This window comes from Coturnix japonica, chromosome 4 (assembly GCF_054131305.1).
Source record: "Coturnix japonica strain WE chromosome 4, WE-NBRP24, whole genome shotgun sequence".
NCBI classification, from domain to species: Eukaryota; Metazoa; Chordata; class Aves; order Galliformes; family Phasianidae; genus Coturnix; species Coturnix japonica.
Window position 1 is genome coordinate 15,867,287 of NC_140666.1, and position 27,877 is coordinate 15,895,163.

Genomic DNA, 27,877 nt, shown 5'->3' on the forward strand with positions numbered 1-27,877 from the left:
ATTGACTAATAACTAGGCCAAGAGGGAGCCATGGCACTCTGCTCTGAAGAATAGGAATAATAACATAGAGCCTGATATCAGTGAATGACTAGAAAGAAAAAATATTAGACTGTCTTTAGAAAAAGAGATAGATGAAATAAGTGATCAATGAAGTGTATTGATATTATTAATCATATTATCGCTGCAAAGAAATTCATAAATTAGTAAAGGAAATATTAAAAGCAAAAGATTTGAAGTGTTTTTGTGTTTTGTTTTGTTTTTTTTTCCATCAAAATTTCTTTAAAAATTCTTATTCCAACATAATCTAAAGATGCATTAAATTTAAAACAAAAGTAATACACTGAACTGTTAAGTCTTGGGTATATAAGCTACAAATATCCGCAGTGTGGAGCATCAAGTTATTTTCGCTACTGCTCCAACAGTTGGCATGACATCAGAGGACTAAAGTTAATAAGTTTTTGTCAGCGCTTTCTTTTAGGTAGAAAAAAATCAGATAAAAAACTGAAGCCTGCCATTATATAATGCAGATCTACCATATATCACAGTGCATACTAAAAAGCCTACTATTTCCGTGATTTGAACATCCAAGTCTGTATCAATGGTACCACTTCCTTTAATATCTTTTTTATCTACTCTACTATGCTTACATACTCAACTGTGTACTCAGTGTATCCTCCAGGACTCCAGAATGAGGTTTTTATTGCGCTGCTGTTGAGGAGTCCAGTGAGTGAAGACTTCGTCTTACTTTTCTCATTTGTGTAAGTAGTCCACAAATTACCCTGGAATCATTTATCTGAGTAGCTTATCTGGAGTCAACTACGTATTTTCTGCTTGTCCTGTATTATTTGAATTTCAGCCAAGCATAAGTGGCCAGCTGTAACACATTTTGAAAATGAGGCACTTAATGAACATGTTTAGTGTTAATATAGTTATTTATGTGTTATCTTTTACTGTTTTATTGCAGATGATAGGAAAATAACACTGTATATATTTGAAAAAAGGATGACTGGGACATGATTTTATGTTTCTGGGAAACAATATTAAATTCAGCAAGTGGGAGTTATTGTTTTAGAAAAATGTACTCTTAAAAAGTGTAGGAAAACAGACGAGGAAAAATCTGGCAATTAATAAAGCTTCAAAGAGCCACTGAGTACAATTTGGTGTCAGATATACAGAATTATACACAGCAAAATACAAACAAATAAAAACACAAAGCAATAAAAGGAGAATTTTGCTATTCTAATTGTTTATTTATTTCATTTTGTGTAAGAAAAAACACTTAAAATATATATATCAACACACCCAAGACACTGCAAAACAAAACTTGTGAACATTTGAATGCAAAAGAAGGAATAATTAACATTTTTAATTTCAAGGGGGTATACTATCCGTAAGCAAAAGAATATGAGTGCAACTATAAAAAAGGATAATACTGTCTTTCATATCTCTGCTTTTTACAGTGGGATCTCATCTTGCTGCAACACCACACTGAAAGCCTACAAAACAAATAATCAAACAACATTTTACTCAGATGACCAGCCCTATTCAAATGATGTGTAATGTGTCCAAAAAATCTTACTGAAGACATAAAAATATAAGCTATACTGGAGCAGATAAGCAATGACTTCTTAGCATTTCATTATTGTAAAAGTAAAATAATTTGTCTCTAGCGTACTTCTTGTAAGAGCTACCACAAGAAGCTACCACAACTTCTTGAATGTAAAACGTATCTACTTGTAGGATCATTTTACTGTGTGTTTTACCCAGCAATTGAGACTGGAGGTGAAAACAGTCCTTGTGTGTTGAAAGTCGGGGTGTATTACCTTCAGACTTAGAAGTCCCTTGCTCACTTGCTCCGAAGCAAGTCACTAGCTCTGAAGCAGACCTATTCCCAGCTCAGATGGTGTGCAGCAACATCCATCATTTACCTGCACTGTGCTCTTGCATTGTAACCTGAGGAATTCCTTTCATTATTTATGATGAGCATAGCTCATCTTATGTATTGTTTTGAACCTTTGTAAAGCCAAATGAAGAAGAAAAGTATGTTGGAAAATAGAAAGGATAAAAAGTGGTCTAGATGGGCTGTGTGTCGCTGGTATGTTAAAACTGAAAATATGCTTTGCTTTAGAAACATAGATCAAACAGTGTCAAGAGTCATTAGAGAAAGAGATGGAGAGAGAACCTTCTGGTTTCTCTAAGACTAATTTCAGTGTGACTTAGGAGGGTGATAATATTTGCTGACATCGTGTGGTTGCTTTCATCTTGCAGTTGTTTCAATTGAGATGTTATAGTGATGTTCTAAATTAAATGTGCTATTTTTTTGTGAGGCAAGATGAAATTTAATCAATATAGATTAATTTAGAGCAGCTGTTATTCATTAAGTAGGAACAGTTTCATCACTGAAGAATTTTAAATCCAGCTTTATAACATAACCTGCAGTACATTTGAATATATTCCCTTCGTCTCTGCAGTGCTGTAATTCCTCTAAACTCAATGAAATTTGTCTTTTACAGACAACGTGCTGTAGATCTTCACTTGTTTATTTCTCAGAAGCTTTTTTTTTTTTTTTTTTTTTTTTTTTGAAATGTAGGTCATGTAAAGCTATTAAACCTTCCCATGCAGGTAAGAAAGAAGAAATGTGGTGAATGCTGCACTCTGCTCTCAGAATGAATCAGGAGAGGTGCTTCTACCATTACCAAGCACTGGAAAGATTGTGCTCAGTAGCCTTCACCTACACTTCTCCAGTTGCAGTGTGCATGTAATGTATGAACCCTGTATTCAGTCAAGGTTACATGAAGGTCCTCCCCTGCCCAATAGACTTCATAGAAAAATGAATTTTGAAATAATACATGTTGTCTAGCATGTCAAAAGCCAGTAAATTTTAGCTTTTTTTTTTTTTTTTGTATAGTTGGGAGCCTACAAATATGAAAGTTGCTTACAATGATATGCAAGCTATAGCAATAGGTGTATCATAGTATCATAGTGTCATAGTCTCGTGTGGGTTGGAAGGGACCTTAGAGATCATCAAGTCCAACCCTCGGGATTCGAGCCTCTGTGTAGCAGAGCGGCACTTCTACCACTTGTGCCACAGGGGGGATTTGAACTCCGGGCCCCAGTGTTGCAAGGTGGCATTCCTACCACTGCGCCACCGGGGCACACATAAGTGTATAAGTATGCATAGCTAATCTGCTTAAAGCATTTGGACATCTAGTTTCCATTCAAAGCTTATTCCATAGAGGTTGCAATGTAATTCTGTGGGGTCATGTATAAATGTGTAGTTCCCCTTTATTTCAGTGGTGCCTGTGTGTTTTCCAAAACCTACTAGGCATCTTTGAATAATGGAACCAGTATTTCATGTGCTCTTGGCTATGGTTTAAAATAAATAAATAAATAAATAAATAATATGAGAATAGACTAAAAGTGTAATTTAGTTTTAAGCGTGATGGTACTGAACTGTCTCTGTAGCTCACAGCAGGAGTTAAATAGTCCAAATGCATGTCACCAGCAGTGGCGGCTTACCTTGCCAATGGAATGGAATAACAATTAGGGAGATAAGTCTATGCTGATGATGCTGGTCAGTCTTTCTGCCACTGTCTTTACTTATTTCCAGATCACTCAGATGGGATTCTGCTTCTCATGGGGCAGCACTTGCGGTACAGGATGGCAGTTATCGTGATGTGTGTGGGTTTTTTGTGGCTATGAAGTAAAGGAACCTAATTTCTAATAACATGCGTTATGATTAATTTTAGTAATTCAGAAGTAAATTCATATGGAGTTATAAATCAGAAGTAAGTAGGTTGTCATCAGAACATTTGCACATTGGAAAAATTGATATAAGAAGCAGCACTGAGATCTCATGTCCCAGTTTACCTCTACACATAAAACTGCTGTAGGTGATACTGAGCTGAGCAAGAATAGCATATTCTATGTGACTGGCAGAAATGGACCCATAGTGAATTGCGCGTGATTATTCCAACATACAAAATAAGGAATGAAATATGAAAGGAAGTGATAATATTGCTTTCTTTAAACTCTTACTGCGCACATTCTTTTTCTTGCTTTGTGGTTCTTTTTATGATTCATTATGCTCGTTTAAACTCCTTAACTCAGTTAGAGAGCAATAAATATTTATTTTCCTACCTGCTACAAATCTCTGATTCTTTAGTACTAACAATTCTGATACAATTATGAAGTGACAGCACAAAAAATTAAACATTTATATTTTACTCATCCAAATGATGATTCTTTAGGATAAGTAGAACTTGAATAATCTTCCAGTCTTGGAAAATGGAGAATACAAAGTCAAATGACTCAAAAATGTTTGTTTTTCTCATGCATACCCCAGCAAAGAATGTAGATTTTTGCATACTTTTTAGTATCTTTTGAGTTGGCTAGTTTCTTTATTAAAAATATTAGATAACACTTGGGGTAGGGGAAGTTGCTCTTGATCTCAAGCTGCAAATCTTGCTAAATTAACTCAGGAGTTAATCTCTGTCATGAGTAATGTTTGGTTTACCAAGATGATGGATCTCACTCTTGCAGCAACTTCAGTTCTAGTTGACGTTTTTACCACTGAAAAATGACTTCTCTTTTAGAAAAAATTACTGGTTAATAATTAAAATCGATACACCAGTGTTTTGTTACACATCTAGAATTTCAAGTACAGAGAAACATTTTTTATTGAGATACTTATGTAAAGCTATCATCAAATTAGTATTCTCCATTACAGGTATACTGTCATATGCTTTATACACATAATTTTAAGATTTTTGAAAGTGAATAGTTTAATAGTATTTTAACTTAAGGGATATCTTACTTTAAGAAGACTCAGAGGTCTTACTTCAGATAATCCTATAGTACCCTGGATTCTTGTGGCCGCACCAGTGAAGTGTGTGATTGCATTGTATTTAATATTTGTCACTGTAATGGGTTATGGCCAAAGGTCGCAAAGGCACCATTCTGACAATTACAGCACTAATTGCTGTTCTGTTTCTGTTGTTTGTTTGTGTTTGTTTTTGTTTTTTTAACAAAGGGATACATTTTAAAATGCTGCAAGACTTGCATTCATTCAAGACTTCTGTCATTTATAAATTATTCCAGTCACTATTGCTTTTATAAATGCACGTGACTATGAAAGAGGTAGATAGATAACTTGAAATGTTTTGTTGTTACGTAAGTATATGCATCCTGCCTTTAATCACTGTGCTGATTTTCAATTTTATTTTCTGTAGGACATGTTCTAAATATTTGTTTCTTTACAATTTTGATAAAAATCTTCTACCGCCAGCTGAGAAATACTGTTAGAAATCTAAGCTCTTTGCAAAACAACAGTTATTGTAAGCTCTGCATTTTCAGTAAGTAAATGACTGAGAATTCTGGTGGCTTAGGTCCATTTGGTATCTTACTAGACACCCACGTTTTCTCTGTAATGGCAATTTGAATATCAAAAAAGCCCTTCAAAGTGGATTAAGAAACAATTCGACTTCATAGTATTAACAGGCATGAAATTGGATAATTTGGATGTAATTATGCAGCTAGATTTTCTTTCACAGTTTTATAATTCAAGAAATACCTGTTTAGATTAAAATTCAGAAATTCAGTTTTTTTTTTTTAGTCCAAAATGTTATTCAGATCTTTATCTTTTTTTTTTTTTTTTTAATTATTATTTTATTTTATTTTATTTTAAAGAAAAAAAAGAATTTTGTTGTTTGGGATGTTTAGGGAGAGTTTGAAGATGTAGAAGATTGGACAAAAACAATTTATTGCAGCTGTAGAAATATAAAACTACATTTACTACGAATGCAGTTTTTCACAGGATATTGGCTAGGAATAGATTGGTATGACATTCCCAAGAGAGGTAGATACAAGAAAGTAATTTTGTATATCTCCCTTACGTATTGTGTGTAATGTTATGACCAGTTTAGGCTTAGCTTCACAAATGAGTTACTATGAAGTATGAAGATCAACAAAGATGTGCGAATACAGAAGGTATTCTATGCCATCAAGATTGAAAAATGTATGAACTTTTTCCTGGAGTAATATATCTGCTAAAAATCTGTGATTTAACTGCAGAGTTACATTATTAGGGGCACTCAGTCAAGAGATCTGTACACTAGATATAAAAACTGATTTCTCATTATAAACATGTACAGTGGGATTGTTTTTTTTATATTGTTCAAGCAGCATCATTGGAGAGAGAGAAATAGTGGAGGACAATGTGACAATGGAATACAACAGTTTATGTAATTGTTCATTTAGGTGGGTAAATTTGGAAGGAAAATAACAGCAGCATGAACTTTGAGTAGAGCTGAACAGAAAATAAAAATATGCTAAAAAGGTAACTGAAGCTGATTAAACCCTAAGTAGTCTGCAAATCAGTACCCTTTACCACTGTAAACACAACAAAAACTATAGAGCTGAGGGTATAATTAGAAGTTAAGGAATGACAATTTTGGAACTTATAAAGCATACCTCTGTGGGTCCTAGTGGGTAAAGATTTTGGAACACACATTGCAGTCATTCAGGAAGCAATTAGACATCATCCTAGGGGAACATATGTATTATGAAGGCCAATCCTCTTTAGGCTGAATGGCCTTTTCTCATATTCAAGATGTTTTATTTACACTGTTGTGATTTTGTGTTTTTTTTTTTTTCCCCACAGAATGTGTTCCATTGCTTTGCTCTGACATATAATACAAAGTAGTTAATACAAAGTAAAATTGTGTGTTTGTGTGTGTGTGTGATTTTATTTTATTTTTTTAAGCAAGGCTGTATAATATTCTCTTTTTACTGTTTACTTGTCTGATGAGATAAATGATTGAAAACCAGCAGATTTTGATAAAATTATATTAATAAATATAGAAAAAATAAGGTTGTCATTCCCTTGGGATAGTCAACGCTGTGTTCTGTAGCTGTGCTGCTTGTTTCTTGCGGAAGAGATGCAGATTATTTCTCTCATGCCAGCTTTTACCCTGAGATCTGATGCTTGAAAATACCAACCTTAAAACTAAAGCTTCCATTTGAGAGTAGAAAGCTCCCTGCAACTTCTGAGATAACCATTTATAGCAATTTGTAGATGGTTGGCAAGGCTTTTTAAAATTTAATTTAATTTATAGGATATTCTTCCATTTCATTTGGATGTACTGTCAGAGAAGTAAAAATACATTTACCATCTGAATTCATTCTTAGAGCTATACAAGTTTAGATTAAAAAATATATATAAAGCAAAATGTTATAATGAATATTTAGAATACTATTCTAATAACCTTCCTCAATATCTGCTCCTGTAATTATATTAGCCATTCAGGCTCAATACTTTAGCAAAGTTTTTGCAGAAATCTGTTTTGATTGCTGAAAATTGGTTGTTCTACCTCACCATCTTTTGTTCCTGACTTTGGGATGCTACTATTCTTGCAGAAAAGGCAATTGGGTTCTACACTCCTATCATTCTACAGATTTAAAATTATATATTTCTTTTTAATGTTCCTATTACATGTAGCTAAAATGATCTCTAGTGTTATTTCTAAGTTATTCTCAGAGTTTGTGTATATGTACATCTCATTAAACTGATCTCTGTGCTTTTAAGAGTTGTAGGATCTTTGTCACTTTCGGGAGACACTAATGATACTTATTTTAAAGTTAAAAAAAAAAAAAAGAGTTATGTTCAAAGTGACTTCGTGCAAGCTTTTTTAAATTTGTGGGTTTGTTATGTCACATATACCACATTAACACCACTTCTATGCTTTTTAGTTTTAAAATTATTATGGTAATAGCCAAAATTATTAGACTGCAATTTCTGGGAACTCTACGCATATACACTCACAATGATTGCAACTACAATAGTTTATAACCATAGAATAATACTCATATCAGCTGTGTTGAGGGTCACTTCCAATTCAAATGTGTCTCTGATTCTATAAGCTATACACCCACACAACCCTTAGAGAGGAAGAATGCAAATGAAATAAATCATGCAGGTACAAAACAGGCAAGTAAGTTTTCATTGCTCTATTTTCAGGTACTTATTCTGATTAGGACAATGAACTGTTTTCCCATTTAAAACTAACGTAAGTATATCCTACTATAGAAAGTGCAATATATAAGAAAATGACTATTTCCTCAGCTTGTAAGAGTCTGGTTTTGCCGTGCTTATTGAATGAGATTTGACTCTTCTCCCCTGTCAGAACCAAATAACCAGGATCAGAATCTCTCTGAGTTTATACAACTATGAACTGGGTCTGTTTAGCCTTGAGAAAAGAAGACTGAGAGGGGACCTGATCTATAATGGTCTATAAATATCTGAGGTGTGGGGGGCAAAGTGGTGAGGCCAGACTCTTTTCAGCAGTGTGTGCAGACAGGGCAGGGGGGAATGGGCAGAAACTGGAGCATAGGATGTTCTGCACGAATGTGTGCAAGAACTTCTTTACGATGAGGGTGACAGAGCACTGGAACAGGCTGCCCAGGGAGGTGGTGGAGTCTCCTTCTCTGAAGATATTCAAGACCCACCTGGATGCCAACCTGTGTGACTTGGTGTAGGGAACCTGCTTTGGCAGGGGGGTTGGGCGCAATGATCTCTGGAGGTTCCTTCCAACCCTTATGATTCTGTAAACCCTCAGCGCAAGATAGTCTGTCCTAGAGAAAAGCAGAAAGTAAATTTTTAGATTTGTTTTTGTCTTTTTAACAGAACCTTTTCCAGATGGATTCTTTTAGTGTTTTGTTTTTGATCATTTTATGAATTAAGAAGAATTAGAAATTTTCACTAATTGGGATCAGGAGGGATAAAGAAGAAAGATGTATAAAAGGAGGAAGAAAATGGATCTATGGATTGAACTTGTTTTATGCTTAACATTTTAGAAAATCCATAAAATAATCAATTCTGAGTACATATGAAGCACATTTTGAAACTGAGGATTTTGCGTCTACGCGTCATACAAAAATGTGACTTTATATTTTTTATTAAAGAATGCTTGATTATGCTTCTTGGCTACAAATTCATGCTCAGCAATCTCTGGCACTGATTCTAGTAAGTGCATAAAAATGTTATTTATGTTTTTCTATTTACATAAGAAATACAGTCTTGGACCATTATATGTATATATTAGCCCCTCTTGAGAATCATGCTGCTCCTATGAGATACAGTGAGCCCTGTCATTGCTTAACTAGGAAGTACAGCTCTGTGTATCAGTATGAAGTGTCTAATAAAATTAGGAACATCTGTTCTTGCAGCTTGTTGCTCCTCCCTTGAGGGGAAAAAGGGAGCAGGATGAATGAAAGAACAAAGAAAATGCATAGCAGAACAGATTTTGGAGGGAACAGCGAGCTCTCTGAAGCCTCCTGCTTTCATTCGACTTGTCCTCCAGCCAGAACTCTTCCCTGCTAGAGAAGAGCAGAGAGAAAAGATTATAAATGGTCCCACAGCACAAGCAATCCTTAAAAGGCCTTTTGCTGATGTGCTGATTTGTCCATGGAAGTTTGCTCTGGCATGCTGTGAAGGAAATTTCATTGCTCAGTCACTGAATGTTGTTTTACTTTCTACAGCTGCCCGTTGAGTTTACAGGCATATTTTATTCTTTATTTGCTGCTGTTTCTGAGACATCCAAGTTGGGCCTGCCATGTATTAGAGCTGTTTCTGTGGCTACTGCATGATCTTCACCTACTGTATGTGACTAACTAGCTCCACCTGAGTGAAGATAAACTACTGGTAAGAGTAATCTATTTTGTTTAAGTAAGTAATGTGAAAGAGCTTTGTGTAGGAGTTGTTCTGTGACTAGGCCCTGGTAATACTTGGGGTATAGGAGTTAGGACATAATTGGAGGCCAGAAACAGCACAACCCACTCCAGCAGCTCCAGGGTTACAGCAGGGGCATGTACCATGCCCCTCACCTCCTCGCAGTGCAGCTGAGGCTGGCACTGCTTCTGTGAGCTCACAAATCTGTGGGTTCAGACTGGATATTAAAACAATGTCTTCACCAGGAGGGTGGTCAATCACTTGTACAGGCTTCCTAAGAGAGGTGGTTGATGCCCTGTGCCTGTCACTGTTCGAGAGGAATTTGGATAATGCCTTTTGATTAGCCAGGAAGAGGTCAGGCAGTAGTGATATTCACATCATATAAAAGTCTTTCACCTAAGTTTTCTTTCACCATCTCTTTAAGTTTTACTTCCTACTTCCTTTGCTTATAATTCTGAGTACACAATGTATATTCCGATTGATTCATTAAGGCCCTGCCATTAAATCAAATATTTTTTCAGGTCTACTTTTGTTTTGAAGGTAGGTCAATAGCTTGTGATATCCCCAAAAGATCAGGCGCTGCAGAGAAATTTCATCTCTGATTACACTGTTATTCATCAATATTTAACATATGATGCTACCATGCTCCCTTGCACCGATTAGCTAATACTTCTTAGTGGAAGAGGATTTACAAATGGATTTACTGTAATGAATAAGAACCTACAATTCAGTAAACGCTCTAGAATGCTTTTAAAAATGTAATCTATAATAAATATAGAGAGTACGGTTCATCATATATTATACATGGAAATGCGGAATAATCACCAAGCGCATTTTTACAACTGTCTTATAAAGCAAAATGTTTGATTTGCAGGAATTCTTATTACTGCACTGTGACAAAATAGTTTAAATCACAGCCTTCAAGTAACTGTAGAAAACAACTGTTTATACAAGGTATTTTCTCCTGCTTAACATAATACCATATACTATTTGTTACCAGTTTCAAATTTCACATTATTTTTTGGAAAGTGGTAAACAAGTGGTAAATGCTAATTTATCTGGAAAAAAAGAAATGGACAAAAATTTGATTTGTGAAAGAAAGAGAGGAACTCTGGAGTGATGTGGATTGATTTTTAGTGGAGGAGGAGTGAATTGAATGATAAAACTGAATTTGTTTGCTATCATTATACATGTGGCATAAATACCCTGTGAGGCTGCATATAATCAAATTGTAGGGAGAGATTGGGTGGGATAAATGTTGAGAGGACATTCATTAGTTTAAGAAGGTCTGGCTGGAAGCGTAAAAGGAACTCACATGGAATGGGGAGCTATGATAATGCACATGAAGAAATCCAATGAATACTAAGGAGAGTGTAGTGTGGAGAAAATAGCTGGAGAAAACCAAGGCAGGTGTTTATTTCTGACAAAATTTTGTTCTGTCAAAATACAGAGCCCATGTCAACACTCACTGTATTTTCTGCAAAGGGGAGAGTAGGGAAGAGTTTGTGTCAGAATAAGAAAAATGTAGAGTTTGGTAAAGCAGAGAAATGCTTCAGTGCTTCTGCAAATTCCATTTTATCTAAATATTTTGCTCCATCACACATAGTCTCTCCAGAGCTGATGAGCAGGTGTCTGTCTACGCATACAGTTGTGATGGATTTGTTATGTTCTTTTTTTGCAGAAAGGAAGAGAAAGTTGACCCCAAATCCTATATAGCTTGTTCTAACCATAAGGTTTAACTTTTCAAACAATTTCACCATTTCTGTTGTTAGTTTTATTTTTCCATTCTGTGGGGTCTTCTCCAAGTACCTCTTGTAGCACAGTCTAAAGAGAAACTGAGGCTAGAGCTCTTTATTTTTGTAGCTGTTTTCTAGCTGAGGGAAGGAAATCCTCCTTTCATCATTTGCCTCCACATCATCAATGCATGTAATTTTTTTCTCCCATAATTAAAACACAACTGTACAAAAGAGCCATTAGGACTCCACAACACAAGTGGAAATGAAAGCCCCTGAGGACTATGGAGCAGTCTCTGGTTCTCAGTGCATTGCAGTAAGCAGTCTCTATGTTCACAATGCACTGCAATAAGCAGCACAGGTGTTTCTGAAACTGTAAAACTGTCAAAAATTTTCTGTGCTTAATTGCCCTCAGACTCTCCCATCCATCTGTTTAGATGGTATGGATCAGTTTACTGGGTAAAACAAATATTGATGGGCTTCTGCTATGGGGTTTTGAGCACATTTATTTATTTTAAGTTATCTTTATATAATCATATTTTGGTTGTGGTTCCACTTCAGTATTGATTCCATTGCTACCAGAGTATTTACAAATGTTTGGCAAAGGAGGGATGTGAGAGGATAAATCTCCTTTCATTTCTTTTCTGAGCACAGTTTCTAGTGAATCACTCTGCTGTTTTGAAAGTCTAAAGTAATATTGCAGATTTCATTGCATCTTTTATAAAATTTTAGAAGTGAAAAAGTGTTAGCATGAATTCATAGGTTTCCATGTGTTTCTGTCATCTCTACTATTTAAAAATGTATGCATTTTAAAAGAAACGTTGTACATAATCTACGTACCACTATTTGTCCTACTATTTAATTTTAGTAAGCAATTTTATTGGATCTAAAAAAAAGTTTGTGAAGCTCATCTCTATAAAACTATAATACTATTCATTGACTTTGTTTCTTGAATAGTTCAATTAAAATTTGCCTCTATAGATCTCCAGAATACATTTGTCCATAATTTTTGTGCCAGTTTGGGAAATTTATAGACTTATGTATTGAGTGTATCTTCATTGCAAGCAGTACTGTTTTCTTTCTATATACAAACACCTTTTCAAATAGCAAATATATAGAGAAAATTTTGAATATTGTATGAATACTTAAAGCAGCAGCAACATGCAAGTTTCACTCCACCTGGTTTTATTCTGTTTAAATGTTTCTAAAACCTGTGTTAGCTACTTCTGTTGAAGTGAAGTAAATCTCTGCTGTACTGAAGAATGAATTCTTCCTTGGGGAATGAGATTTGCATTTTTGTCTATAAGCCTAAACAGAAAGTGAAGCATAATTGCTCTACTTTGTAATTTGTTAAAGTGTTCTGTTTGCTTGTGTTTTCAAATGTCCATGTGAAGTTATCTGATTAACAATTTGGTAACATTAGTCCATTCAGGCAATTGATGCAGTGGAGGTTAGATCATTTCAGGTTAGTTCATGTGAACTCTAGTTCAGACAAATCCCACAGCTAATCATTGGCAAAAAACAAGAAGTAACTAATTGTTCCATAGTACAAAATAAAGCCAAACTTCCTTCAACAGAAGGCTGCACTGCTATTCAGTGAAACCTGGCTGGAGATGATCTCGATAAGGTTCAACAAGGGCAAGTGTGAAGTCTTACACCTGCGAAGGAATGACAGCATGCATCAGTACAGGTTAGTGGTTGACCTGCTAGAACTTTGGTGTCCTGGTGAGTAACAGGCTGGCCATGAGCCAGCATCGTGACCTGGTGGCCAAGAAGGCCTAGGGTATCCAAGGATGCATTACAAAGAATGTGGCTAGCAGATCAAGGGGGGTGTTCCTCCTCACTTATTCTGTCCTGGTAAGGCCACATCTGGAGTACTGTGTCCAGTTGCCTTTATTTTAAGGGCAATTAGTAAACTGATGCAGTTTTCCAATACAGTAGAGCTTCAGACACTATAGCAGTGTCATTGAAGAATCAGTCCAATTGTGAACACTTTTTCAGGACACTGGCATCAACAATAATCATGCAGTACTAGAAATTTCTAGGCTCAACCAAAAGTAGTTTAAAATGTATCACAAACGCTGTCCTTGAGACAGTGAAACTCTCCCTTCATATGCTCATAAAATTGAACTGACTTTAGAAAAAGCAAAGTAGCATTTGATAATGGCCATAGGAATCTTTATTTAACACACCAAACTAAGCTATTCACACACAAACTCTGTCTACTATTGACTTTCATTCTAGTAAGGAGGCATGACAAGAATGCTTCTCTATCCTCTCTTATTTAGCTTTCAATCCATGGAAAAGGCACCTTGCACTTAACTGAAGTAGTTTCTTCAAAACCTGTTTTCAACTTGTGTTGACAACAACCTTGCAATTGTCGCTTTTGGAAGATTCACCTCTCAGGCTCCTGAAGGTAATTACATTTCTCAGCAGTTTTTCAAGCAATGATTTACATTAATGAAAACTGAATAGTGGCCTGATCAGACTTAACTTTATCATTCACCACAACTGTACAAATACTACTTGATCAGTATTTGAAGTAACTCAAACAACTCAATTTTTAAGTCATTAAAATAATATCCTATTTCAGGAAGGCTGAGTAGCCTTCGTTTTAACACAGGAAGTCTAAAAGGAACAGCGTGCAAACATGAAAATTTGAAATAACTCAAAGATACACAAACAGACAAAAAAATATAAATGTTCCACACTCTCTATTTTGAAACTGTGTATCAGAATTATTACAAAAGACTTAGTTTAAAATAAAATAAAATGCAGAACTGGAACTCACTGTAGTAAAGTGAGATGACTGCAAGAAATGATTTCAGCTTCCTAGAAATATAATTAGCTGTATAACTTAAAAAAAAAAAAAAACAAAAAAAAAAAACAATTGATAGCTTCATGCTGAAAATTTAGTCATCTTTGTTCACACATGAAGAGTACCTGTACGATAAATAACCACAGACTCCAGAATTTTTTGTAGGTGGTAACTGAGGAGTAGTGCCATACAACCACACATTCTGCTGTTCTTAAATCAGTCTTCAGCTAAAAGAAAAAATTACGTTTTAGAATGTTGTTATTATTAGGAGTCATTCAAAAATTATCTAAGGAAAAGTCAAGATATTCAGAAGATGAGAGCTTCTGCAGAACAGAAAGTCTGATGATTTCCTTTTTTCCTTGAGGTTGTACTTTAGGCTTTGAGGTTTAATGGCAAGCAGTTAGCTCTCCTGGATATGCAGAACGGTGTAAAAAGCTAGTGAAGAAGTCTGAGGAAATTTGTGCTGGGAGTGTCAAGAGGGAGCAGCTTGCTGACCCCTGGTAATATCTGGTACTTAGGGCAAAATACAAAAATAAAGCACCATTAAGAGTGTAGTTATCTGGAAGTGAAGACTAGCTCAGAATGTACGGAAAGTTGTCCTTATATACCACAAACAGATAACTGTGCTTTTTTCTTTCATTGAACTTATACTAGGAGTGATAGTGGTGCTTATGCACATTTTTTCAACAAACAGCTTCTTGGTTTGCTAAATGTTTTCTACCCCTCATTGTCCACCTTACTGAAGTAGTCTATGTATTTGTTATGAAGAAAAGAATAGGACTTGCTACACTATATTTTTCAAAGTTTTATAATGCTGGGAAGAAATGGCATTAACATGTCTCTCCATCGCTTCTGCTTTGTCCAGAGTACTCATGGAGGAAAGCCCTTCAGCACTTTTCTACTATATGCTATTGTTTCAAATCTAGGTAGTCTTCTTATTAAGCAGCATTGTGAGCAGTCTAAGCCTTCCAATGTAACCCAACCCTGTTCCATACCAAAGAAAAAAAAAAAAAAAGTTTTAAAATGCAGATGGGTGAAGTAACCTCCCTTTACTTCATTGTCTTTCCTTTGATAAGCAAAATGGGTTGTAAGATGTTGTTAGACTATGCTTAGACTATATTAATCCAAGTAACTAAATCTGGCAGAAAGGCAAAGGCCAACATTCTTTAGTATTTTGTTGTTGTATTTTTTTTTCCTTTACCTCAAAGAAAATTGCTTCCCAATGAAGAGGTGTCTAGACCAGCAGAAGTTCTGTGTGTCCCAGGCATTACCTGCTTAACATATTTTAGGCAAGAATCCTAACAAATTTGAATTGTCCAATTTTAGAGCACTCTTTTAATAACCATCACTTTTTCTCAAAAAGTTATTTTACAATATTAGAAATATCTTAATCTGTGGAGAGTGTTTATGCAGAATGGCTTCATGAGAAAGGACATGAAGAGATTCCACTAGTTAAATTGTAAAAGAATGAATGTGATTAAAGACAAAGACGGTCTATTCTAGGGCCGATCATGGGCTAGGCAGCTGAGAAGAATTCAGGATGTGAAAAGACAGGGTATGTAGCTAAAGACGAAATATGTATCTAGAGGCAAGGATGGCCTAAGGGAAAAGCAAGATGTGTAGCAAGGTGTAGACAAAGCTGCAAAGAAAAAGTATCTATAAGACTAACCACAAAGGTCAGATGAAGTAATGTCTAATTCACCAATCCTGAGCTTAACTTTTGCAATATGCATGAACTTATTACTGATTGTATAAATGAGATGCTGTAACACCTAATAAACGAGGCTTGTTGACCATGATAGCATGAGACTTGTCTCCCGCGGTTACTTCCAACAAATGGTGACCCTCGACGTGATAAGGAAAAAAAGGGCGCCACGGGTGAAGAACTGCGTTGGGTTCGGGTCCGGATTTCACAGCCCGACGGACGACGAAAGAGCTAAAATTGGAGCTCCGCGTCTCGAGTGACCACACAGGTGGGCTCGACCGACACGTGCTGCCGAAGCCTGGAGGGCTGCAACGGTACCGACGTGAGTAAAAATGGACAGGCAAGCAGCATATAATTTATTTTCCGCTTTTCTTAGGCGGAGACAGTTTAAGGGGATAGACTTGGAAAAGGAACTCCCTAAGTTATTAGCGTATGGGTATGCTAAAGGGTTATTTCAGAATCCGCATTTAGTGCATGATCTTGCTGAGTGGCGTAAATTTGGAGATGCAATTTTTCAGGGAATGATAGATGGGGAGAAAATGGCTAAAAAATGCGGGAAGTGGTGGCGTGTGGTTTATAATGATTTGTTGCAATATCAGGCAGAAAAGGAAGCGGTAGAGCAAGCTAGTGCTGTGCAGGGGAGGAATAAGAATTATAAGGAATGGTCAGATTGCCCGGGGCCCCCTGCAGTGTCCACCGTAAAGTTGCCGCCGGCCGCCGAGCCTGAGTTGCCAGCGGCTGCGGAGCCGAGTGCCCCGTCTCCGTCTCCCTGCACGTCTGTATCAGACGAGCCGCCTGCACCGACCATGGCGCTACAGCCGGCCCCCTCGACCCCCCTTTGCAATGAGCCGCTCCCTGGGGCACAGAGTGACCTGGCGGAGGCCGTCGCGCGGGAGCGGGGGGGGGCTTGGGCTGCGCTGGCGCGGGCTTGTTTAGAGACAGGAGACGGTGAGGCGTTGGAAGCGGTGAGACAGGCGGTGCTGCCGGTGGGGTATTCGCCTAATGCTGCAGGTGGGACACAGGCTGCTATCAGTGCTTTAGATTGGAAGTTGTTGTTACAATTGCGGTCTATGGTCAGTCAGTTTGGAGTAAAAAGTGAGCCAGCGAGACAGATACTGGATTATATCTGGAGTACTCAGGTTTTGTTGCCATCTGATTGTGGGGCTATAGCTAGGTTGATTTTTTCGCAGCACGAACAATTGCTATTTAATGCTTATTGGGAAGAGATGTGCCAACAGAGAGTTGCGATAGTTAGGCAGCCCGGAGATCCCTTGTATAATGTCACTGTTGAAGAACTTTTAGGGGTGGGTCCTTTCATCCGGACGGAGGCCCAGGCTTTATTAGGACCAGTTAAATGTAGAGAGTCAATGTATCTGGCCAGGCAGGCTGTGGATAAGATCAAGGCACCAGGTGGGTTGTCGTCTTATATGGGAATCCGGCAGGGAAGAAATGAGGATTTTGGAGCGTTTCTAGATAAGGTAGCTGGAGCCATAGAGAAGGCTGGAGTACCAAAGTACATGAGGGAAATAATGCTAAAACATTGTGCACTTCAGAATTGTAATGCTACAGCTCATGGCATTCTAAGTACTTTGAGGAGTAACTGGACAATAGAGGAGGCGTTAGACAGACTATCGAGCGTGCCCACGGGGGCTCAGGCTTTCATAGTTGAGGCTATTAAAGAGTTAGGGGCAGGATTAAAGGCACAGGCTGAGGCTTCTCAGAATCAAGTGTTAGCAGCCCTTGCACCCCTCCAAGCTGCAGTCGCTACAAGCCCACGCTCGCAGAACAGCTCCCTCATGAAATGTTTCCGTTGTGAAAAAGCTGGCCACATCCATCACGAGTGCCAAGCCACTGGGATTTGGTGCAGCAAGTGTCAATCCAACACCCACAACGCTGCTGTATGCTATAGGAAGTCGGGAAACGTGAGAAGCAGCGCACGAAAGAACAGCGGCCGCGCTCCGATACAAGCTGCCGTTCCCAGCCAGCGGCCGCCTGCCCCCCCGCACACGTCGCTCGCCGCGTTGTCGGTCTCTACAGCACCCCCGCCTTCTGCTTCGCCCACGTCGTTCTCTGCACCTCGCCATGCCGCCCCTCCCTCGTCCTGCGCGGCTGTGTCTCTGCAGCCCGTGTGTAACGTGGTTAAAGACACGGATGGACTGAAACCAGGGGATTGTTGTGACCCAGGTCCAGTAGATCCAGAAAGAGAATCGGACGCATTTCTTCCTGATGATACTTTGAAGGAAGCAGGAATGACAAATTTCCCTACAGCGTACTGTGATGTCTTAGAGCAATGCAGAAAAGAAACAATATTAAGGGGTGATGCTGACACGTTGCAAACCTTTCCTAATCAGGTCCCCCATTTGGAATCCCTGCCTTATGAGGCAGTGAAGGAGCTAAGGGAGTCAGTGAGAACATACAGAGTTCAGTCAGCCTTTACATACAATCTTTTGGTTACAAACAGTGACACTTACGCTATGACCCCTCACGATTGGAAAACTGCGTTAAGAATGATCCTCTCTCCTATGCAATACACCGTGTTTGTGACTGAATATCAGCTACATAATTTGACTGATACCTCTTTGCCTCAGACTCAGACAAATCCATGTGGCACAGCACCTCTTCAACTGTGTCAGACAAATGTCACTCACATTCCTGAATTTGGCCGTGTAAAATATGCACATGTAACAATAGATATTCATTCATTTTACATATTTGCCACAGCACATACAGGTGAACTCAGTCATGACACCCGTAAACACTGGTTATCTGCTTATGCTGCTATGGGAATCCCACATACTACAAAAACAGATAATGGGCCTGCGTATACCTCTAAGGCCACTCAAACTTTCCTCCAAGAAAGGTGTGTTAGACATACTACAGCCATTGCTCATTCTCCCACTGGACAAGCTATCACTGATCACATTTATCAAACATTGAAATCCATTCTTATTATTAAACAAAAAAGGGGGAATATGGGAGACACACTACAAGAAATATTATGCAAGGTTTTGCTTGTGCTTGTGATGAAGCTTTTGAATCGTGTTCATAGAGATACAGCTTATGTGGATCATCATTTTGAGGCTTCCCCGGTGCTAAAGGAACAGCCTATGGTTAAGGTTTGGAATATGGCCACAGGACTTTGGGACTGTCCTCTACCACTGACAACTTGGGGTCGTGAATATGCTCGTATTTCCACAGGGACTGGCCCTATGTGGGTTCCAGCATGATATCTTCGGTCTCATCTGAAGGCAGAAAATAGCATCCAGCCTTTATAGTAATTGTAATTGTGTGTTTATTACTTAGTGGTATTGCTTTGTAACTTGCTGTGCTATAGATAATATTACTAATAGTTTGACATAGTGTGTGATTTTCTGTTTTACCAATGCAGTCTCAAGATTTAGAGTTTAAGGCATTAGCTAGGATGTTGTGTGCTTCTTCTATTTTAGTAATAGATCAGATGTGTATTAAACAGGATTTGATGTAATCAATGCTAGAATCTACAGGAATAGCTCTTTTAATGTTTTAGTACTGTTTCGTTATGATGTTATTAGCCTATTAATTAGCTTTTCTTAATTTGCAAAGACAAAACCTGGAAAGGAATTCTAGTCAAAGAGATGACCCTGTATCATAGAATGGATACCTCTTTTACATCCAATTAATTGGGATCTGAAAATATAACCATGCATCATTTTAGACAAAAGTGCACGCTAATAGAACTAAATTTGATAGTTTATTCTGTTTTCCAAGCAGGTGTTCCACTTGGGCTCTATATCACGCACTGGCCATGCGGATATGGTGTACAACTGGAAGAAATCCTTCAGACCCTGAATGCAGGAGAGAATCTGTGATGGGTGAGAGAGGAAATGTGCACCTTGAAGCAGGGGACGCCCTGCTGGCACTACCTGTCACATCCACCACCAACATGGCTTGCTGTTTCTCAAGGGTCAATAAGTATTAATGCCCCTAGTGATACTCTAGTACATTTGTCCTCTAAAATTGGTTCTATTTGACATGCTACTTCATAAAATTGCACGATCATTAATCAATTATTAGCCCGGATAACTCAGTTGGTAGAGCATGGTTATGAGCATCTTAAAAGCATTTATTGCACAAATTTTAGTGGTCATTAAAATCAATATATCAGAGTATATAAAAATTGAAGACTTTTCCTGATCAGTTACAGATTAACACAATGGGACCCTCACGGATTTATTTTCAGGTTGCAGAAACTTAGGTTGCAGTACAAACATGTTTGTTCTTTTTAGTAGGTTTAACAGTAATGTTGTTAAGTTGTATTTGACTTGTCTCTTTTTTCACTTTTAGAGTATTGTCAATCGAGGTCTTGATTGAGTTATAATAGTTACGTTATTAATATAAGTAGTGTTGTTATTCTATAGGCAGTATCTTGGAATTGTTGTAATACAAGAACAATTCTATGGAGCAGCAGCCATGGATCGAGATGAGGAGTTCACAGAGCAGCAGCTATGAAGCAGGATAAAACTACATGAGAACTAATTGAACAATTGAACTGAATTGCTTGTTAAATATGATTAATCAGTCGTTGAACTGAGCCTTTTCATTTTAAAAGAAAACGGGGGAAATGTGGAGAGTGTTTATGCAGAATGGCTTCATGAGAAAGGACATGAAGAGATTCCACTAGTTAAATTGTAAAAGAATGAATGTGATTAAAGACAAAGACGGTCTATTCTAGGGCCGATCATGGGCTAGGCAGCTGAGAAGAATTCAGGATGTGAAAAGACAGGGTATGTAGCTAAAGACGAAATATGTATCTAGAGGCAAGGATGGCCTAAGGGAAAAGCAAGATGTGTAGCAAGGTGTAGACAAAGCTGCAAAGAAAAAGTATCTATAAGACTAACCACAAAGGTCAGATGAAGTAATGTCTAATTCACCAATCCTGAGCTTAACTTTTGCAATATGCATGAACTTATTACTGATTGTATAAATGAGATGCTGTAACACCTAATAAACGAGGCTTGTTGACCATGATAGCATGAGACTTGTCTCCCGCGGTTACTTCCAACATTAATCCTCCTTCAGTAACAGAGTGGAAGAGAGAATTTGGTACTGCTATCATTATTGGAAAAAATAGCTTTACTCTGGAAGGTTAAAGTTCTGTCTAACCTGGAAATCACTTTCAGGATATATTTTCTGACACAGCTTCTGTGACTACCTGTGTAGGTGTCTCAAATGCAGTGTCTAACTTAAGACTAGGTCCTTTATTAATTGCCTCATTGGTTTTATCTTTATGTCCTATTTGAAATGATTGATAAAGGTCTATGTAAAATAATAATAAAAATAATCATAATTCTGGAATTATACAATTAATGTTGTATTAATAGATTCAGTGTGGTTTAACATCAATGGCACTACCCTGCCACCCTCTCATTCCCCCTCCCCAAAAGGACAGAGGGAAAAATACAGTGAAAAAGGGTCATGGCTTGAGATAAGGCCTGAGAAATCAGTCACCAATTACCATTGTGTATGTTCAAGTGGATTCTAACTTGATGTGAACTCTTATATGCCAAAAATATTCTGCAGCAGTTGTGGAATACATTTTAAGTAAACACCTTTTACAATGTAAGTGGTGTGAATCAGCACTCATGGAGGAAGAGCTTCATGTATTATTCACCTTTTTTATGTTGTATCAAACTGTTCAAATCGGATACTAAATTTTACATTAGTATTGATCATAACTTGATATCATCTATTATAAATAACCTTTTGTTTGTTCAAAACTCCTTATATGGAGCTATGGAGATGGGACAAGAAATGAACGTGTTATTACTTTTAGTAATTTTTCATTATAGTTTGAGAGGGATGTGGGATGAGCTCAGGTTCTTATAGTTTCTGTAACCATTGAAGAAAGATTTCAGAACATTACTTTTCAGGACTGTTACGAAGATAAAGGTATTAAACTTTTGATGTATATATAATTTTTTATGGTTTATGAACCATTTGTTCTTATGTCTTTGGTAACTGATACTTGTTCAAACACATTGTCGATCAGAGTTTCTCTTTGGTTAGCTCAGTTGAAATATGGCTAATGAAAATTTCCAAAAGCCATCATAAAACAGTCATAGAATGCACTGCTGGTTGGTTGGTAACTTGATGCAACAGGAAACTATTCTGCTTTTCTTATGTTGTGTTTTAGAACTAATTTTCTTTTGTTTTTGAAATTCAAATCTGCTCGGTTTACCTAATTTTTGGGCTACTTCTAAAATAAACTAATATCTCTATATAAAAGTTTTGAAAAGTTAACAGTGTTCTGTATTTTGGTTGTCTATTGTATTGCCTGTAAGGGTATGTTTCTAATTTCTACATGCATAGTGTGCTGGATATTATGAATGCGTGCTTCAGTTTTTTCAATATTTTAATGTTACACATAGAACAGAGGTCTTAGCACAGTTTGTTCCCTTTCTGCTTTCCCGTTCAGTCTGAGATAAGAACATTCACCAGTTACTTTTATAATCTCTGCAAATGCTCTACACATAATTTCGAACAAGTCTTTTGCTTGCTTTTCTTTGAATGCAAGTTTTCAGTTCAACAGGAGAGACCATATGTGAGAGAACAGGTATAACAAGGGTGCATTTTATTTTTGTTTTGAAATGTGATCTTGATTTATCTCTTGATCAGAGATAAAAGTTCAGATTTAGCTCAAACTCCAATCCAACTGGAAGGCAGGCACTATTTTCAGTAAAATTGGACCCAAAAATGCAGCAGCAGTGCACACACACTGTGCCCTTCAGTGGGGCAGGGAAAATAAAGCTAAGTTGAGTGTATCTTGAAAGGATTTGGGATGAACTAAGCTAAGTACTTAGCAGACTGAGATGCTTTTAGGTATAAGCAACATCAGAACTGTAGCTTCCTAGAGAAATGACTTATGAACTTAAAATGTCTAGAGAGCTAGCATGCTGCCGAGTGTGGTTTTAAGGATTACAACTGAAATACCTAAAAGCAACCCATGTCACACTTTAAATGCTTTGAGCTCCTTTATGGCTTTGACCTAATTTCATGAGAGTTTGGGGAGGAGCAAGAAATTCAGCTCAAGTTTTTAATAACCAACTTTATCTACTCAGTAAAGCCCACAAAATAGAATTGGCGTAACACATTTTTGTTGAATAATTTTGAATAAAGATGAGATGTTTTAAAATTGTCACAATTTCTGTGAATATTTCACAGACAGAAATACTCTTTACAAAATCTCTTTCTATTTCAACTTTGTTGAATCCTTGGTATGTGTAGATAAATGTTTCAAATGCAGTATTTTTGCCCTTGTTATGTTTATGATTTTTTCAGTATTATAGTCATGTTATGTATATTGTTCAAGCTAGCAAATCAGAGTGAAGTTGACTTGATGCAGTAGATGGCATGCAGAATTATATACTGGTATAGATAATTGTTCTGACTGCTTCACCTTCTGATGTTTCCCTCACTTCAAGAAAAATTCACACTACCTGTACTAAGATATCTTTGTAACAGAGAAAAAAACATTCCACTATACAGTCTGTTGTATTTTGTCAGTGACTTACATTCAGCCAGTGCCCTTAACCTTTAATTAGATTCAGTTTTATTACCACATATGAAAAAGAAATCAGAGTAAATTTATTCTACTAATTACCTGTGCCTGTGCCCAAATAAAATATAAAACAACCCAAAGTCCTCCCTGAGATTAGATGGCATTAAACAGAAGCTAATTAGTACAAATGTGAAAAGAGATGCTCCCCTTTTTCTAGTTGCATTCTCAGGGCAAAGTGTCACAAAGTTTCAGAGATGTTTGGTTATCAAACACACTGAAATGTTACACCTCATTTTAGCAATAATCTGTTCTCCTAAGTATGAAATTATTTACCAGTTTGATTACATTCTTAAAAATAATGATACATAGACAAGCAACGCTGCTATCATATGGATTATTACCAAGTATTACAAGTCAACAGTATGCTGGCATACAGTATTTGAGTGATTTTTCTGATGTATCTGGGAAAGTGGATATTTTAAAATAAATTTTAAAAAGGAAGAAAAAATAGCAAGGAGAGAAAGAAACTGTCAGAGTTAACATATACTTTAGATGAAGCTTTGCTTTGCTGAACCTTATCTGTCTACAGGCTTGTGTGTTTCTGTTTTGATTTTTGTTATACTTATGGGATTTGGTCTGGTTTTGTTCTAATATGTAATGTGATATGTCATAACCTACTTTTCAAGATGCTTCTTTAAATAATTTTAAAGTGAATGAAGGCTTATTTTTAGACCTGTATTTTAGGCGAAGCCATTTTCCAAAAAGATAAAGCTAAGGCATTTAAAATGATGTGTTGTTGTGTGCAAGAATTCAGTCTTTTTAAAAATCACTGCATTAGCCTTTCAGAACTCTGGAACAGCACATCAATAATACTAGTAAAATACAATCTTTTCTCGGAGCTCAGTACATTTTAGGCAGCCTAAATGCAGTATAATTAATATTTCGTCATGTTTTACATTGATCGACCAAAGTTATTTGAGGCCCTCTGAAATACTAATGATTGTTACAAGTTCTGATGCAGAACAAAAAGCAGTCGATCAGCTGGAATGATAGCTCAGGCCCTTCTGTCAGTCAGAGAAAGGTAATGGACCTACTTCAATGGGAAAGATGTTTTTTGTTGCTGTTTTCAACATGGTTAATTGAATTGTATCCCTGCCTTCCCTTTCACCATACTACAATTTGCATAGCTTTTTGTTGTTGTTGTTGTTTTATTTTTTTTTAGTATCCCAGACTCCTGATTGCTGCTGGGATTGTAAAGATTAGTTTCATATTTCCTTTTAGAGATGAACCCATACCACACGCTTTCATGAAGACAGAAAGTTTCAGTTTAGATGCTGTTTTCATCTACTACATTTGTGGGTTTTTTTTCTGTGTGCTCGGTTGTAGACCATACTATGTATTCATATGCATGCAGTGCTGTATAAATACTTGTGTAGTTAGGTTTTCTATCAGATAACCTTTGTTAAAAAAAAACACATGGATATTCTGACTTTCCTTATTTTCAGTCTTTTACTTGTGCCTTTGACTTTTGCAGAATAGTTTTGTGTTTTTATAACTATATTTACATCTGAATTCAATATCCTCCTAATATACATAAAATCTGAGTATTTTCTTACTCTTTTACTTATTCTTTTGTATTCCTCTCACTGTTATCAGTTCCAAAGAATTACTGGAATTCCCACGGATATTACTATCAACTTAGAACTGTAATTAATAGGTTGCACTGGCAGTGAATAAATCTTATTCAAACTGATTTTTTTGCTCTATTTCTTACACACTGAGTACTACTTAGGATTTTTCTTTCACAATTGTGTAATTTTCTTTTTCTTTCTCATTCTTATTTGAACTGCTCATTGGTTTTGTGGCATCTGCTTTGTTCAATTCCAGAGAAGAGCAACAAAGCTGTGGAGGATCTGGAGCACAAGTCTTATAGGGAGTAGCTGAGGGAGCTGGGGTTTTTCAGTTTGGAGAAGATAAGGCACAGGTAAGATGTTATTGCTCTCAGCTACCTGAAAGAGGTTGTAGTGAGGTGGGGGTTAGTCTCATTTTTTTGTAACTGCTGACAGGACAACAGGTAATGGCTTCAGCTTGTGCCAGGAGAAGCTGAGGTTGCATGTGAGGAAAAAATTTTGACCAGAATGAGCAGTACTGCCCAGATTGCCGGGGAAATGATAGAATCACCATCCCTGGAGGTTTTAAAGAAAAAGATAAGTATAGCACTTATGGACGTGGTTTAATGGGCACAGTGGTCATGGGTTTGTGGCTGGACTAGATGATTTTAGTGGTATTTTCCAGTCTTAATGGTTCCATGATTCTTTATTATCTTTAGAAAACAGACTGGGTCATTGTGATGTATGTCTTGAAATAGATCTAACATGATTCTTTAATAAACAGTGATAAACTTTCTTCTGACTTCTGGTTCCCTTGTAGGAATTTTGTCCATCAAAATATGCTTTATACCCAACAGTCTATTTTTAAATAGTCTAAAAACGATTGAGATGTGTTGTCTCAACCATTCAACCAGTTTAGTTTTGAGGCCTTTATTGCCCATTTTATCTTTGTCAGAATCAAAGTTCCAGTGAATCTTCTTAAAAACAACAAATCAAACCAAACCAAAGTGCCAAAAAATAGCAATCCTTCCCATGAGCCCTATCATATGCTTTAAAATCATTTATGGAAATATTAACTGTTTTGTATTTCAAATACTCTTATCTCTCGAAGACCATCTGATCAGTCCTCTTTGGCTATTGTGGCTGCCACCTTCCCCCTTCCAGCTTCACAGGAAAATACTTTCACTTTGCTTCTCTTAGATACTCTGCCAGAATATTTCCAAGACAGTGAAGGAGACAAAGCTAACAATCAATTTAATATTGTTTGGTATTTGGAAAGTATTTGCTTAAGCCATTTTTTCCTTAAAAAAATAAATTCATACAGCAGTAAAGCCAGTTGGTTCTGCTGAAGTTCACAGCTTCTAAGCAAAAAATGCTGGACAGAGAAAGGAGAAAGGTAGATCAAAGAAGCCATAACTAAAGCCATTAGTCTGCACATAGCACTCCAGTCTCGGATGTGCAATTTATTTTTCCAAAATATCACATTTACCCATTTTGAGTTTTTAAAGAAATAAATTATATTCAGATTTGCATAATATATTTTCATAGCAAATTACTGTATTTTTATAGTACCTGCTTTCCAATTCTACTTCCTATTTCTGTTCTTCTAAACATCATTTATTTAACAAAAGAAGCTTGCATAATGATTTGTTTTAAACTTTGAAGTTGACACATCTTCCCATCTAACGTAACAAAATATTCTCTTTATCACCTATTCTCTTTTTCATAATCAAGCTCGCTGCAGTTTTCTTATGCAGAAATCAGTCAGCAATATGACTTGCAGTGCACTCTGGAAAGCTGTTACAGTGATCATAACAAAAAAGCAAGAGATCAATGGGCAGTCTCAGTGATTACTTCAAGGAAACAAAGGGTTTGCAAACTAAGTTTGTAAAAGCTGAGCCTTCCCAAACCACATGGGTTTGTATTAAATGAAACAAATCAGTTCTAAAGTTCAGCACTGCTTAGCACAGATGTCTATGTTAGTAAGCTTTACCTTACAAAAAGGTCTTCAGGAATTTTTCTTTGGGAAGTGATACACAGAGCTTGCTGTTATTTCTCATGAGGAAGACAATGAAATATCTTAGAATCAGCGCATAAAGAACACTTGAGATAGATAGTAAAGGCAGAAGACCGAACTGGATATCTGAAATTGTGTTCCTATATAACTCCTTATTTCAATAGTCTCATTCTGAGGGAAGTTTTTCAATTTCTAGTTATCTAAGTTTCAGCAAGTGTGTATAAATATAGACTGAGTTTTGCCACAAATTTTTTGGAGAATTTTTTTTTTCCCCCACAGAAATTCATGAAATATTATAGAATTTTATATTATATATTCCTATCATATCTAAAGTATGAAGATAAGTCTGTTGTGTTTCTGATTTGTTGTTTTCATTCCAGAATATCCATTGGAGGAAGTGTATAGAAGAAAAAGAAATATGGTGACAGAGAAATATTGTTTTGGGTCAAAGGCAACCCTTTTGTCTATGTTCTGCATGACATGATTTCTGCATCTGCACTTTAGTAGCCATAATTTGCTTAGTGATGAATGTAGAAACAACTGTAGGAGAACAGATGGTGTCCGTACTCGTCTGGATTTTCTTCCAGCCAAGATTTTGTTTATCTCTCAGAGCAGACTCTGTTGCTCATCTCCTTTCCACTTTAAATCATTGAATAATATTCAACAATTCTAAAACTTACATTAAATATAATTCAGGCCAGCATGGAAAATTAGACAATATAAAATTTCC

General features: G+C 36.7%; 1 long non-coding RNA gene across 1 annotated transcript; it reads left to right on the plus strand.

Annotated features, from left to right (window-relative positions):
- Nucleotides 1-30: 30 nt before the first annotated feature.
- Nucleotides 31-27,877, plus strand: LOC107312662 (uncharacterized). Its single transcript, XR_014945157.1, has 9 exons — nucleotides 31-758; nucleotides 2,591-2,622; nucleotides 8,018-8,066; nucleotides 8,854-8,937; nucleotides 9,538-9,700; nucleotides 13,038-13,150; nucleotides 13,749-13,876; nucleotides 25,408-25,504; nucleotides 27,528-27,877. It is a non-coding gene; the product is annotated as an uncharacterized LOC107312662 (long non-coding RNA).